Consider the following 16,927-nt stretch of genomic DNA (forward strand, 5'->3'; position numbering starts at 1 on the left):
GGAATTTGTGGAACATATTAAAGTAATCATCACTGCATACTAGAAACACACAGCAACCTATGTTTGTTGCCCTTCTGGTCGGAAAATGCCTCCTCTTGGAAGCTAAGCAAAGTAAGGCCTGGTTACTACTTTGATGGGAAACTGTCTGGGAATATCAGGTGCAGCAGGCTCTAAAGATCTTCTTTTGGCACAGTGGTAGTACCACCATCGCTGAAATGAGAGACTTAGGTTGAATTCCCACCGACAGGTTTATAATAACATCCCTGAACAGGCTAATTTAATTTTTAAAAAGCGGCCACATCTTATCTTAATGTTTTCCTGATTAACTTTTCTTTCATTACTGGTTAAACCAATTGAAGGATTTTATAATGATGTGATTGAAATGGTACAAACCATTTGCTTTTGGATAGATGTGTAAAATTCACTTCTTCCCAGCATGCAGGTGATGTAATTCTGCATTTATGGCCATTCTAATTGTAGATAACCATTTGCACAACTGAATAGGTTTTTCCACCACTTCTGAGGGCATTAACAGGCAATGCCATAGTTTAACTGACAGGTCTACTTAACATTGTTGGAAAGTTATAGCAAAAGTTGTAGAGGCTTTCCTTCATTCCTTAAGACGTCAGGGTTCACATGGATATATATTGGTGCCATTTGTTACTGAGTCTAATTTTAATAGTGTCACAGAGTCATATTTCTCCATTCATTCTTGTAATGTAAACTGAAATCACATGAAATCTAGAACAAGGAGAGCTGGCAGGTTTCCTTCCCTGAAGGATATTAGTGAATTGCTTGAGTCTTTAACGAGTATTTAGCACCTTGCATGATTTCTTTTTGGTGATAACTCGCCATTTGCCAGACTTATTGAATTTTGGTTTCACATCTTGTACTCCTGGCCTCTGAATTACTGACCCAACAGGAAAGAAAAACTCGCATTTTATAGCACTTTTTCACAACTATGCGCAATGCGCTTTCCAGCCAATGAAGAACTTTTGAAGGTATTGTCATTGTTGTATAGGAATATTGTTATCTAATATTATATGTGTTACACTGCATGGACATGGATTACTCCAACACATTAATTATGTTTCATATGGACAGTTAGCATCTAAGATACAATATCCACTTTTCTGAATTTGTGGATCATAATGAACTATGATTAAAACTTCTCATGGTTGCATCAAATGAAAATAATTTACATAAATTTATAGAATAGTTTGTATTGATATTGAGTCTGGGATGAAAAGGGAAGGCAGGAATTTACCATTGGTTTCTGGGATTTGAATTTCTGCCTGCAGCCTGTTAGTTTTGGATCCAGTTGTACAGCAGGACTGTGAGGTCTAACCTGACACAGTGGCAAGATTACGACTGCCAATGACAATGGTGGAAATATGAGGAGAATAGTATTAGTATGCTTGGAGTAGAGGTCAAAAAAAAGTATTGAAATAACTATGTGGTTACTTGGGGGAACATTCCTGCAATAACAATTGCTAAAAGTGAACGTCACAATGGTGAATACCAATATATACCCCCACAATAACCACAACTTCTCCTCCAGAAACAAAATGGTGCATCTGCAATGTTGGCCAAACTCCTCAGCTAGATAACTGATGAACTGCTAGGTGTATTTGTGGCACAAATTATAAAAGAGAATGCTGTTTACAGTGTAATTATGAATATTAGTCTGAAATGTAGAGATGTTTTTCCGATCACCTTATGCTAATTTTCTAGTGCGCTGTTGGCAAACTGCAGATCAAAGGGAAACCATTTCTACCAACTGCACAAACTCTTTTACAAAAATAGTAGCTAACTTATATATATAAATATGTATATGTGTGTGTGTGTATGTATATAACAACATAGAGAGCTGATTTTTAGTTGTCATCACAACGCCAAAATCTTAAAGCCCAAAAAGGTCTGTGCTGATCTTGTCAGTGTGTTATCGGCTACAGTAAGCACTGAACGTCACCTCTAATAGTTTGAACTATTGAGAGATACATTGGCTTCAGACCACCAATGATGCCTCTATGAAGAAATCTTGTGTTTCATTGGTAAAAGGGTAAGAAATTAAGCTTAGTAAATTAAAACATCTTTCTTTTCAGCATGTGGGAAAAGAGCTGTCACAATAAGAACAAGTCAGTCCCGAATAGTAGGAGGTCGGGATGCAGTGGAAGGTGCCTGGCCTTGGCAAGTTAGCCTTCAAGTGACAAACAAACGTGCTCATGTGTGTGGAGCCACAGTTATCAGCCAATGGTGGCTCTTGTCAGCAGCACACTGCTTTCCTTCTACCAATGGATTCAAGTATGTTTACTTTTTCCTTCTTGATTCAAAGTTCCCTTTACACCACATGATACTCCACAGTAAACTACTGAGTGGAGTGCAATTCAATTCATAATATCACAACAATAGATTACAAGTGGAAATACAGAAGCTTCTTGCACTTGATGTGAGAGGTGAGGATGGAATGGTTGGGGGAAGAGTAAGATGTTTTACATTAAAAGAAGTTGTGGTTTATCCTGATTCTCCAGAAAGATTGTAGAGTGATATCAAGAATTCTCACTAGAGAGGAAGGCACAGAGACAAGGAACAGAAAGAGAAATTGCTGGGAAAACTGACCAGGTCTGGCAACATCAGTAGAGACAGAGCAGAGTTAACGTTTTGGTTCTTATGACCCTCCTTCTGAACAGGAGCACTCTGTGACTTTCAGATGTTTGGAAGCAAATGTAGATCAACAGTTTTCTTCCTGTCCAAGGTGATTGAACACAATAGGCAAAGTCTTTGCCCTGGGGTCAGGGAGTCCAGAACTGAAGGGCATAGGTTTAGGGTGAGAAGGGTAAGATAGAAAAGAGACCTACGGGGCAACTTTTTCACACAGAGGGTGGTACGTGTATGGAATGAGCTGCCAGAGGAAGTGGTGGAGGCTGGTACAATTGCAACATTTAAGAGGCATTTGGATGAGTATATGAGTAGGAAGGGTTTGGAGGGTTATGGGTCAGGTGGGACCAGATTGGGTTGGAATATCTGGTCAGCATGGATGGGTTGGACCGAAGGGTCTGTTTCCATGCTGTACATCTCCATGACTATGACTCTATAACACATTGTCACTTCCCTGCACATCTCTCCCACAACTCCCTTTTTGAATCCCTTGTGTTCACTTCTGCCCTTCTCATAACACCAAGTCTAACCTTGTCTAAGAGATGAGTAGGACTCTGTGTCACTTCAATCATAACATTTTGAAATGTTAAGCTGTCCATAGTATTCATTATGACCTTGCACCCCTATTGCTCTCCTTGTAGCCCAGGTGCAAAGGACTGCCCTTGGGTGGACAGGCACTGAAATTCCCATTCCCCCACCTCTCTCTCTGCCTTACAGACCCAAAACATCCACCAATTGTCATTAATTAAAATGAAAATCTCATCCTCAAGCTGTGCAACATATGACTGAATGAAAAGTGAAAACATTCATAGAAGTAATAAGTATTTAAGATTTAATTTTATCTTCCAAACTTCTAACTTAGTCCAGCTATAAACATTTTTAAGTTTGTTCCTTAAACCAAAGGCTCTCATAACTTTTTCAGGGTGGCACGGTGGCACAATGGCACAGTGGTTAGCACTGCTGCCTCACAGCACCAGAGACCCGGGTTCAATTCCAGCCTCAGGTGACTGTCTGTGTGGAGTTTGCACATTCTCCCCGTGTCTGCGTGGGTTTCCTCCGGGTGCTCCGGTTTCTTCCCACAGTCCAAAGATGTGCAGGTCATGCTAAATTCCCCGTAGTGTTAGGTTAGGGGTATGGGTGGGTTGTGCTTCAGCGGGTTAGTGTGGACTTGTTGGGCCGAAGGGCCTGTTTCCACACTGTAAGTAATCTAATCTAATAATTCAGTAGTAGTTTTCTATCTTTGAGCCAAGAAGCCTGAGTTCAAGTCCCATGTGCACCAGAAGTGTGTTGTAATATTTCTGAATGTGTTGATTAGAAATATCAGTTCCTTAAACCAACTGTCGTTGCTAAATCAACTTCACTATTTCCTGTTTGATAGAAGTTACAATTCTGTACTAGACTGCCTCACAGTCCAGCTAACTTTGTCACTATAGGAATAAAGTTAAAAATCACACAACACCAGGTTATAGTCCAACAGGTTTATTTGGAAGGACAAGCTTTCGGAGTGCTGCTCCTTCATCAGGTAACTAGTCCAAAAGCTTGTATTTCCAAATAAACCTATTGGACTTTAACTTGGCGTTGTATGATTTTTAACTTTGTCCACCCCAGTCCAACACAGGCACCTCCACATCATGACTATAGGAATAGGCATTATTTGCTATTCATATCATAAAATACAATCATTACCATTTAATTAGGGTTGGACATATTTCTGCAGGTGTCTCATATGAGTCCTTCTTTGACACCACTCGGTGTCTGCCATTGATCACCTTGTGCAAAACCTTCCCAGGGAAGATCAAGTAATTCTCCATTGTCCATTGAATGACCCTTGACTTTTAGTCAACCATCCTTTCTGCCTTGTAGTCTATGTATTTAGAACCACCAAATAAAAGCACTCAAAGGAAAAAGACATTTTTATTGCCCCAGTGAATCTCCCCTCTTGTTATTGACGGCAATGTCATGAAGATTGGTCTTTAAATCCTGTACATTCCAGGATCATATTGAAATTGGCAACATTAACTCTGACCTTGGCATTTGACAATTGAACTGAGTAATTTTGGGATAGATATCTTGTAAAGGCACCAACAATTTGGATGTATTATTTTCAGGATCTTGTACCTTTCAGTGTACAATAACCCTTTTACTTTCTTTTTGCACTCACTGTCACCATGAATGTATAAATAAGGAGTAAGAATAGTCAATTCATCCCCTTGAGCCTTATAGCATAGCTAATCTGATGGTACCCTCTATCTTCTTGTCTATCTGCACCCTTTAACCCCTATGCCCTTTGACTCCCTTGTCAGTTTGGAATCTATTTAACTCAGCCTGCTAAATATTTATTCACTGACCCAGTCTCCACTGCCCTCTGGTGAAGAATGTTTCATGGACTGATGATACTCATTAAGAAAAATGATTTTGGCTCCACTTCATCTTAAATGGGAGAAGTCTCTTTGTTCAAAAGACTGCAGTCCCAGTCTCTCCACAAGTGAAAGCATCCCTTCATCATCTGCCCCATCAATTCCCTCAGGATCATACAGGTTTCGATAAGATTGCCTCTCATTCTTCTAAATTCCAGTGGATACAGGTCCAAATCAGACCAAGCTTTCCTCTTCAGACAACCTTTTCATTCTGGCAATGAGTCGAGTCAGACATCTCTGCACTGTTTCTAATATTTCTTAGATAGGGAGACCAAAACTGTACGCAGTCATCTCACCAACAGCTCAAAGCTTTCCAGACCACAAATAGTGGGGTTAGGGCAAACTGCTGACCGTTCTTTGGAAAGAGAGACCTGTCTTGCATCATTGCAACTTCAGTCTGAGGTCTTTTCCCCTAAAATTGGCTGGTTGAGTGTAAATTAGATGATAACATAGTCAACCAAATAGCTTACCCTTCCTGTTAAGTAACATCTAATACCAAATACAAATCATGAAAGACTAATTTTATATATGGTGAATTTTTTATTATAAAAATATTGATTAGGAATGTTTCTCTGATGGGAATTGCAGACACTGTCACGGCTTGCTATTGTTTAGGCTTTCTTGCTGTAATGTAAAGGGAACCAATTCAGGAGTGTACATGATTTTGGTTTCAACATGTCTGTTTTCTTTTGTATTGTGATAGTAATAAAAATCAGTGGAGAGCTGTGATGGGACTGAGAGACCTGTCAATCCACGCTAAATGGACAATTACTCGGAAAATCGCTGTCTTAATATTGCATGAACAATACAACGATATCCAAAATGACATAGCAGTGCTTAAAGTGGACCAAGCGATTGGATTTGCGGACTACATCAGACCAGCATGTTTACCAAAACCAGGCAAATTTCATATTGAAAAATGGAACCATTGTCATGTTACTGGATGGGGACTTATGGAACAAAATGGTAGTATCCTTACCAGCAGTATTTATATTGAGAAATCATAAAGTTACTTCTTTTAAGGGCAGTATTGTCATACTAAATAGGTTTTGGGATAGACTTAAATTTCCAGATTATCTCACTTTGGAAATCCCACAGTAGACCAATCTGATTGGGTGTTGGGAGAAATTGATAACGGAGACACTCGCTTCTGCTGAGCAAACCTTTACTGTGGTTTTGAGATGATCTCATTCTTTATTGAAACAGAAAATGATTAATACTTGTAGTTACAAATCAAACTAGAAACACTTTACCTGTGCTATTCTTTTTAGATTCAGTCAATGCCATTGTTGGTGTAGTTATAGTGAATATGGTGTTTCATCCTAATGTTTCAATATTCAAAGTGATTCTGAGTGTAGTATTTATCTAAAACAAGAGGAAATATGTTTAATCTGAATAAGAACTTGTTACCGTCATTCAGGTTAACTTGGTAAAAGAAAAGACACAATATGAGAGAATGTACAGTATGCAGTAGGGCTCAACTTCAACCCTACATTCTGTTAGTATCAAAGAAACATACATCGCCAAAACACATTAAACCTTGTGCTTGAATTGAATTACTTGCCGTCTCCCTTCAGTTTGATGCTTGGCTTCAGATAACCAGATGCATGCTTTCAGTGCCCAAAACAAATAGTGTACATCAGAAACTCAGATCAGTGTTCCTCACAGTGTTTCCACCGTTTAACTGCCGATGAATGGGCAGTTCAAGACAATTCTTTCTCTTTTTATTCTGCTCTGCTGGAGGGTGAAAATCTATTAATAGAGTCATACAACATGTAAACAGACCTTCGGCTCAACCAGGCTGTGCTGATCATAATCCCAACTACACTGACCAACTAAACTGGATATAAAATTAGTCTTTCGTGATTTGTATAATTAGCACTGTATATATTTAGTATTAGATGTTACTTCATCTAATAGGAAAGGTAAGCTTTTTGGGTGACTACGTTATCATCTAATTTGCACTCAACTGCCTGTGCTTGGCCCATATCCTTCCAAATATTTCTTATTCATGTACTTATCTAATTGTCTTTTAAGTGGCGAATGTGAGTACAATTACAAAACTTAAAAGTCATTTGGATAAGTACCTGAATAAGAAAGGTTTGGAGGGATTATGGCTGGGAGCTGACAGATGGGACTAGTTTATTTTGGGATTATGGTCAGCATGGACTGGTTGGACTGAACGGCCTGTTTCCATGCTATGTGACTGTATGTTATTGTAACTGTAACATGCATCCACCACTTCCTCTGGAAGTTCATTCCACACATGAATTTCATGTCTTTTTAAAATCATTCTCCTCTAGCCTTAAAAATACACCCCCTAGTCCTGAAATCCACACCCTAGGGAAAAGACACTTGCCATTCACATTACCAATGCCCCTCATGATTTGAATAACCTCTACAAGGTCACCTCTCAACCTCCTATGCTCCAGTGAAAAAACTCCCAACCTATCCAGCCTTTCCTTCTAATTAATCTTTTATTTACAGAGTGGAATGAATTCAGAAAATAGCTCCCCTGGTCTTCATTCACTGATTACCAAAACAAACTTTCTGTGATTGATCTTTTTTCAAATGTGAGGTTAATGGGGTCATTATGTTATAGGACTATGTCTTTAGGTTGTAAGATTAGCTATAGTTTGGGACGATGCCTAAATTTCAGGGAAATAAAAGGAGTCAGTGACTTCTGTTGGGAGTCTGCCTGGTGATAAGGCTGGGGTTTTTATTTGTTAAAATCAAAGAGGGTTTGACTACACTATTGAGATGGAAGTGCTAGATTTTATCACCTCACAGGTGTTTTATTAATACACAATGAAGAGGCTCAAGGTCTCCTAAGATCCAGAAAGGTGTTTTTGATATCAAGTAGGAAAATGTGGTGCTAGAACCTGTCCTTGTGTTTCTAAAATAAAAGACTACTGTGATCAGAGATAGCTAATCAGCTTTCTATGCAAGTAGAAATGTTAATAAAGTTCTTATTGAAATGGGAAGTGGATAGAGAATGCTATTTTGAGATCAGGTTATTTGTTTCACTATAACCCAAAATATCACAGACTGAAGGGAATTGCAATTTTTCCCTTAAATGATTTTCATGCAGAATTTGGGAAGGGGGGTGGTGGAGTTTTTGGTCAAGTTGAAAACCAAGTTCATGTGGATTTCAAACCAGGTTAGAGGGCTCACCTAGCTGAAACTAGAGGAGAATTCCCTGGGAAATAGTCACTGGAAAATGGACTTGAGGAAGGACAAAGAACAGAAGTCAAACTCTTAGAAGCTGTAAAACACTTTGGATTAGTTCCAGGAGAAGTGAAAATTTCCATTAACAACAAGACTAAGGTTTTTGCTTGCCAGTAAAGTAGACAAGAACAAATTCACTTTGGCAACTTCCATTTTAAACATCCAATGTCAAGAATGTAGTATTTAATTAATAGTGTTTGATACTGAGTCACTCATAATAATGTTCTTTTGAAACATAAAATCTTGATGTGTCATCCTTTCAATTTATAACAAAGTTAAAATTTCTGTTTAAACTGTTGCCAATCTCCATAGAGATCATAATAAAATCTGACTTTTAATGATGTATGTACTATAGCAGAAAGAAAAAAAAGCCAGGTTCACTGTAAGAAAAACCTGTAATTTTTACCAGTAACTGGGAGAGTTATTGAGATTATTTTTTGCTACTTGGGTATTTACATTTGAGGAATAAAGGAATTGTCCAGAACACCAGCCAACAACAGCTGCCTGCAACCCCACACCCACATCAGTCTTCATTAAGTTGATCGAATCCAGGAGGCAACTGTACCATTGACTCTGCAGATTAAAGAAAAGAGAGAATTGAAGTGGACCAAGTGTTACCAAATTGCTGTATAGAAGTTATGAAGTTTAAAGTGTAGATGAAAATAACCGCAATTGTGAAAACTTCAATGCACTCCTATCAACATCTGGAACAAAGTGGAGGAAAAAATTAGTTACATTGTAGGCACGAGCAAAATCTGACTTCAAGGGACTGTGCAAGTAATCACATTGACAAACCTGTTTATATGCAACAATCTTTATTCTATTTTTGTTACTTTTGGCAAAAAAGAAAGGAATTCATTGTCCGTCACCAATTTTATTTGACATATTCCTTGAATTATGAAAATTGTGGTGGGTGATGATAACAACCAAACACTTAGAGTCATAGAGATGTACAGCATGGAAACAGACCCTTCGGTCCAACCCATGCATGCCGACCAGATATCTCAACTCAATCTAGTTCCACCTGCCAGCACCCTGCCCATATCCCTCCAAACCCTTCCTATTCATATACCCATCCAAATGCCTCTTAAATGTTGCAATTGTACCAGCCTCTACCACATCCTCTGGCAGCTCATTCCATACACGTACCACCCTCTGTGTGAAAAAGTTGCCCCTTAGGTTTTCCCCTCTCACCCTAAACCTAGTTCTGGACTCCCCAACCCCAGGGAAAAGACTATTTATCCCATCCATGCCCCTCATAGTTTTGTAAACCTCTATAAGGTCACCCCTCAGCCTCCGACACTAGAGGGAAAACAGCCCCAGCCTGTTCAGCCTCTCCCTGTAGCTCAGATCCTCCAACCCTGGCAACATCCTTGTAAATCTTTTCTGAACCCTTTCAAGTTTCACAACATCTTTCCGATAGGAAGGAGACCAGAATTGCATTCAATATTCCAACAGTGGCCTAACCAATGACCTCCCAACTCCTGTACTCAATACTCTGACCAATAAGGGAAAGCATACCAAACGCCTTCTTCACTATCCTATCTACCTGCGATTCCACTTTCAAGGAGCTATGAACCTGCACTCCAAGGTCTCTTTGTTCAACAATACTCCCTAGGACCTTACCATTAAGTATATAAGTCCGGCTAAGATTTGCTTTCCCAAAATGCAGCACCTCGCATTTATCTGAATTAAACTCCATCTGCCACTTCTCAGCCCATTGGTCCATCTGGTCAAGATCCTGTTGTAATCTGAGGTAACCCTCTTCGCTGTCCACTACACCTCCAATTTTGGTGTCATCTGCAAACTTACTAACTGCACCTCTTATGCTCGCATCCAAATCATTTATGTTGTTCAACCTCTAAATAATTAGCATGTTTGATTCAGGAGAAAACTTATCAGAGGAGAAGAATTTGCATCGTGAAGATGGCCTTTAATGCCAAAGAATAACATTATGACAATAGAATGTCATGACAATGAAGAAGGTAGGCAGTTACATGGATTTTTTTCTGTATTCTATATTCCTATGAAATTATCCTGTGAAGCAACAGCTCTAATCTAATTACATGGACCTACAACATTAGATCTGGTTGGATCAGTTGTTTCTTATTAGGGCTGATGTGGGAAGCGTGCTTCAATATGTTGACGCTTTGCCAAGATTGTTGACAAATTCTATGAATGGCCATGCCACGTACCCATGTACTATGCACGTGGAACTGCTACAGGGTTGTCATGTTGACTTAGAGTAGCAAAACAGACAATGACATTGATTGATCTGTAGATATTGTGTCAGTTAACTCCAGTACATAAAGTTTGTTATTCTGGCATCACTTTTCTCTATGGAAGAAGAGTTATGCTATCTTTGAATGAACTTTGATGTGAATTATTACTTTGTAAAGATCTCAAATACCTCTGACAGACAGCCTCCAACACCTGAAGCAATTTAACAACCATTCAACTGGCTTTATGCCACTTGACATTATTTGGATATGTTTTTGAGGTTAACGGAGACAGCTTGGTAGAGCTTTCTGGGATTGAAGTGCATGCCAAATATTTTCGCTGCTGTGTTGTAATGGAACTTCATGCAGTGTCTGTGCCAGGTCAGCTATGCCACTAGATGGAGCAACTGCTGCAGAGAAAGAAGAGTCTGCCCATGCTATTGTTGCTGCCTTTGCCTGTGAAAGTGGAACTGAACTGAACAGCTAGAGAGCATTTCCTGAATTGCAGCTGTTCTGGCATCACAGTCAGTTATATCATGGAAATGACTTTCACTTACTTTTGAAATGGAAATACGGCAAAATCTGACAAACGGCATCTTCACTTACATCTGGCGACAAGCTGACACCAGTCAGAAACCAGTTGGAGTTATTAGAATCCGAAGACAACAAATATACCTGACCTAATAGCAGTGAATGGTGGCAAATGGGAAAATGGAGATCAGTGAAACATTGACTGTTGTCGACAGAGATAAAATTGCTCACTGTACAGAAATGATTCCTGGAAGGTAAGAATATATTTCATTGAATGAAGTTAATACTGCAGACCAAAGAATGGCAAAAACATAACCTGACTTATACATCACAAATTGGAACAAAGATTTCAAAGCATGACAGAAAATCCACACTGTGCGTAAAGGAAGATGAACCTGAACAATGACAAAGAAAAATATAATACAATAAGTAAAGATTGACAGCTGGTTTGCTTAATTGACATGAACATGAAAGAGCTCCAGCTGTTCCTACAGGGAGATATAGTTCCTCAACACTTCAGTAGGCTTGTACGGCTATAGTTCAATTCCTTTATGAAATAATCACTTTTTACCACAAAGTTAATTTACCTAAATACATTTCTGCACGAGTTATCAATATTTCATCTGGAAATTATATCACTTTAAAGAACTTTGTGTTTGAGTCCTGTAAGTAAATATTTTGAGTAATTTCCTCATTACACACACAGGTGAATGTTCTCTATCTGGTCTATAGCTGCCCCATGGGAAGACAGTAAAGAGGATTTGATAAGGTGATGGGATGGGATATTTAATTATTTGATGAGTGGTGAACAGTGGACATACAGATAATAGAACATCCGAATCATGATGTTGAACCAGGAGGGGACACTGATTAGTACCTTTGGTTCATCATTGATCAGAAGTTTAAGTGGAGTGGCCTTTCAAATGTCAGAGAATGGAGGAAGCTGGAGATTTTTTTTCACCATTTACATGTTTTAAGGTGGAATCCTCACTATTTCCTTGTATGGGCATAGCTGCAACAACACTCAAGAAACTCAATATCACTCAAAGAAAGAAGTTAATTTGTTTAGTACTGCTCCCACAGGAGACTCAATATCCATCATATACCATCCAGGGTGAGTGTCATCAACAATTAGCAGAATCACATCTCTGCAGAAAACCATCAAGGCCAAAGCCAGATGTTCAGACAAATGAGACTTACATGGAAAGGGTTCTATGAATGTAGTGAACAGAGCAACGAAAAACCTCAATTGCTATATATAATATGTCATCTTGAATTATGGAATTTTTGATGCTTTTGTTTTCTTTGATAGTCCGTTTTGGACAGTGAAAATTTCACTTCTGTGGAAAGTGGAGGTTTTTTTTATCATATTGTAGGTAGATCATTCATTTATACTGCACCAATGCTAATTTTTGTTGGCATATGCAAAACATGGGTGGCACGGTGGCACAGTGGTTAGCACTGCTGCCTCACAGCGCCAGAGACCTGGGTTCAATTCCCTATTCAGGCGACTGACTGTGTGGAGTTTGCACATTCTCCCCGTGTCTGCGTGGGTTTCCTCCGGGTGCTCCGGTTTCCTCCCACAGTCCAAAGATGTGCACGTCAGGTGAATTGGCCATACTAAATTGCCTGTAGTGTTAGGTAAAGGGGTAAATGTACGGGAATGGGTGGGTTACGCTTCAGCAGGTCGGTGTGGACTCGTTGGGCCAAAGGGCCTGTTTCCACACTGTAAGTAATCTAATCTAATCTAATCTAATCTATCTTTCCACAAAAATGAACGTATCCTTATTTTTGATTAGGTGCACCAGCACGTATACTTCAAGAGGCTGCAGTTAAATTGATTCCTTTGGAAACTTGTCAACAGGTCAATTGGTACGGCAGCCGCATAAACGATCAAATGATCTGTGCAGGGTTTGCAGGTGGAGGCATTGATGCCTGTCAGGTAAAGTCCAGTTTCCTTGGTTGATAATTTGAGAATACCACTTCATTGTATCACTGGAGCTCGATGTACACATACAGGTGACAAAATTCATGATATGTGATTAATCTGGCCCCATTTTGTTTTTCAAATGTAGGCAGAATGCAAACGTTGCGTTGCCTTTTATTCACATGACCGTAGCACACAGCCAGTGGTCAAGCTGCACACCTTTGCAGTTTGTATGAAATTCTAAGCAGCCTGCACAAATTAAGCTGACCTGTACTGTGTAAAGCCAGCCAATTGCTCTTAAATGAGAGATGCATTATACTTGGAACAGTGATGCTAGAATGACATTTTGCCTGGGATTGGCACAAGAATGATACCGCCCAGTACTGAGTGGCTTTTAAGCTTTTCTGAAACAGCAACACAGGGTTTATTACAGCAGGCAGACAGGAGGAGAGTGTGCTGCACAGCTGGCCCTTCAGACAAACACTGTCAAGGCAGGGGGGTGGGAGTGGATAGCCATCACAGTCAGTCCCAGCAAGGAGTGCTGCAAGAAGCTCACTGACATCACACAAGCAGTCAAGGTCAGTGAATGCAGTTTCAAATGTCATAATAATTGCACCAGTAGCCTCGGCAGTCAGCTCCGTGCAGCACATCTCCATCACTCACCTCACAACAATCTCCATTTCGGATTTCCACCCAAAATTCATAGCTGTGAAGGAGAAGCTGTGGAACTGGAGAATTGATATTGCATCCACATTGGTTACCACCCACTTCCGTAGGTGCTCACCAAATGGTTGTGCCTTCATCAAGGGGAAGTTGTTTGGATAAAGAAGATCTTGGCAAACTGTAACCATCATACTAGAGATGGCAGAATTCCTTTCAAAAGGTCTAGGCAGCAGGAGTATTTCTTTAAGCACTCCGGTCATCTGCTCAATTGATATTTTGCGTGACATTATAAATCTGGTTTATGCTGTCTATATTGCAAATAAAAGCACCTGAATCTTAAAGTGCTGTAAGCTGCAGGGCGATGGGCCATGTGCAGGAAGATGGGATTAAAAAGGGCATCTGGGTGTCTTTTGGTTGGCATAGACAAGACAGGCCAAATAGCCCCCTTCTGTGCTGTGTCATTTCCATTGTTCTAAGGTAAATTAACGTTCAAATACTCAATTTTATTGCATTGTGCCTTCCTCCATATTACGTATAAAATAAAACAAAATGCAAATATATAATGCCTTCTTTGTGCTTGCAAACAGGCAACACATAGTGATACTGGTCTGCCTTTATTTTTCCTTAGGGTGACAGTGGTGGACCCCTGTCATGTCAGCTTAAAGGTACAGATCGGTTTTACGTGGTTGGAGTTGTGAGCTGGGGACAAGGCTGTGCACAGCGCTTTAAGCCTGGTGTTTACACAAGTACAAGCACATACGGTGATTGGATTGAACAGAAAACTGGAATATTGATTTCCCAAAGTGAAGACTCTGGTGTGGAATTTGAAATTGACAATGGTGGTGCAGGAACAGAGAGATTAACAGAAAAACAGTCAGTGCCCCCCACTGTACCTAATGGTCTGGTGAAGCCGATCTCACTGGTGCGCAGAAACACACCAGGACGAGCTACTCCCCTTTTAAACCTGATTATTATTTTGTATCACTTTTATATTAGTTGTTGTTCCTGAATCAAAACCTTTCTTTTTATAAATTAAAACATTTTCCTTAAAGAGACAGACAATCCTTGGTTCAATTCATGAATGTATAAGGTTGCCAGATGAGTGGGTTGCAATATACTGAATGATGTAGAGAGTTTTGATACTTGTTGGAGCTGCACTCATACTTAGCTGACATGTACGTAGTACATGATTGACAGGCTTTGGAAAATTAGGAGATGAGTTATTTCTCTCAACTCCCAACATTTGACCTGCTTATGTTGCCACAGTGTTTTTGATACTGTTTAATTAAAAATTCTAATGATATAATGAGTAGCAGTGCCATTGAAATTCAAGGAGATGTGATTAAAGACTGTCTTGTTGGAGATGGTTATTGTCTGACATTGTGTGGTTCATTTGCTGTCTAGCAATCCTGAAGAATATTTTTGCTCCTCTGATGCATATGAAGATGGATTGCTTCATTGCCTAAGTGTGACCAGACTCTGCAATCATGTTCAACATCCCCAATGCTGACCATTTGCTGGATGAGATGTCATTGTGAAGTCTGGGGAGATTTTAAACCAAAAACATTGTCCTGAAGAATTCTTGAAGCAATGTTCTGGGAGAGATTGACCTCCCATTAAACCACAATCATCCTCCTCTATGCTGTGGAGCGTGTACACCTGATTGCTACTGTGAAGCCTCTTTGAAACCAAATTTGGCCAAATGCTGCCTTAATGTCAAAGGTCAGTGTCAGGCTCAACATTCCTCTGGATCTTTTGTTCAAGGCTGCAATAAAGTCTGGAGCTGAGCGATTGTGGCAGAACTCAAACTGAGCATCAGTGAGCAGGTTAGTTTTGAGCAAGTGCTGATTGACAGCATAGTCAAGGACATGCAACTTTCTGATAATTGAGAACAAACAGATGGGGCGATATTGGCTGGATTGAATTGGTCCAGATTTTTGTAGATTGGACACACTTGGGCAATTTTTCATGTTGTCAGATAGATAAGTGTTGTGGCCAAACTGGAACAGCTTGGTGAGGGGAATGGCTGGCCAGTTGTGGATTACAAATCCTCAGCACGACAGCTGGTGAGTCATTAGTGTCTGTAAGCTTTGCTTTGTCAAGTGCACTTAGCCATTTTGAAGGTAAGCAGTTGATCCTCGTGTTGGACAAGGAGAATTCTTCCTCTGGGCCCCAAAGATCTTTCAGTTATCATGAAAAGTTGGGTATAATGCGTTTCTCGCCTGTCCTCTAGAGTCTGTTTTCATTTCCATAAATCTCCAGGCTTTTAAGATGCAAGTTTGGCTTTACCTAACATCTGATGTGCTGTGGCCTTTGCAAATTGGAGAGATTACTGGCATCATTCAATAAAAAGGCACTTTGTTTTTCTTTCATTTTGCATTTGAAAATGAGGAAGAGACTAATATAAATTTCTATTAAATTGGAACATGACAAGTTCACAAAAGGGTTTGAAAGCTCCTGTTGTCGTTTTTTGAGCAGTCTACTAATACTCGATACCTGTGTTATGTCAGACCTTTTGTTTACAAAATGCATGATCTAGCCAGATTATACGTGTAATCATTTATTTGTATATTGCTCATACAATCTTTCAAATAAATCAGGAAGACATTTCTATAATTTGAAGCCTACCAGCCGTGGAGATGTGTCAGTGATGTGCTCACCATAATGTGCTCCTATATTTAATGTAATTAACATACCACCGAGGCCTTGGTATCTGAGTTTGGGAGTGCAGAGAGACAGCGTCTCTGCTTCCTTTTATAGAGGTCTGTGATTTTTTTTTCCTCTGAAGTGGAGGAGAAAGTGTTTGCTGGAAAGGCTACACAGCAGAGCCTGTACAGATACTACTGTGCCTGAAGAAGACAAGAGGTGGAAGGAGTAGCACAACAAGGCGAAAGGGAAAACAGTGCAACAGGTTGAATCATGCTTGGTTTAATGGGCCATAGGTATCTCAGCACACCTGCGACACTCTCCTGCATGCTCAAAAGTCTCTTTGCAAAGGATGAGGAGAAAAATGTTGTGCACTGCATTGCCCACCTTAGCCCTTTCTGCCCTGAGACAAAGGGAGGGATTGAGAGAGATGGAAGTGGCTGGCATAGCTGTTGTGTTGGTGCAGTTAGGGAAAGCTGGTGAGTTACCCCAAGTGAGTGAGTAGGAAGTGCAGAGGCTTGCAGGGTTAATATTGGGGGATGGAAGGGGATGAGGCGTTTGAGGGCAAACTGAGGGAAGATCTTTGTGCAACATGAGCCTCGATGAAGGGATATGCATTAGCCAAGTTTAAGCAAGTT

Source organism: Chiloscyllium punctatum, chromosome 19 (genome assembly GCF_047496795.1).
Source record: "Chiloscyllium punctatum isolate Juve2018m chromosome 19, sChiPun1.3, whole genome shotgun sequence".
Classification (NCBI taxonomy): domain Eukaryota; kingdom Metazoa; phylum Chordata; class Chondrichthyes; order Orectolobiformes; family Hemiscylliidae; genus Chiloscyllium; species Chiloscyllium punctatum.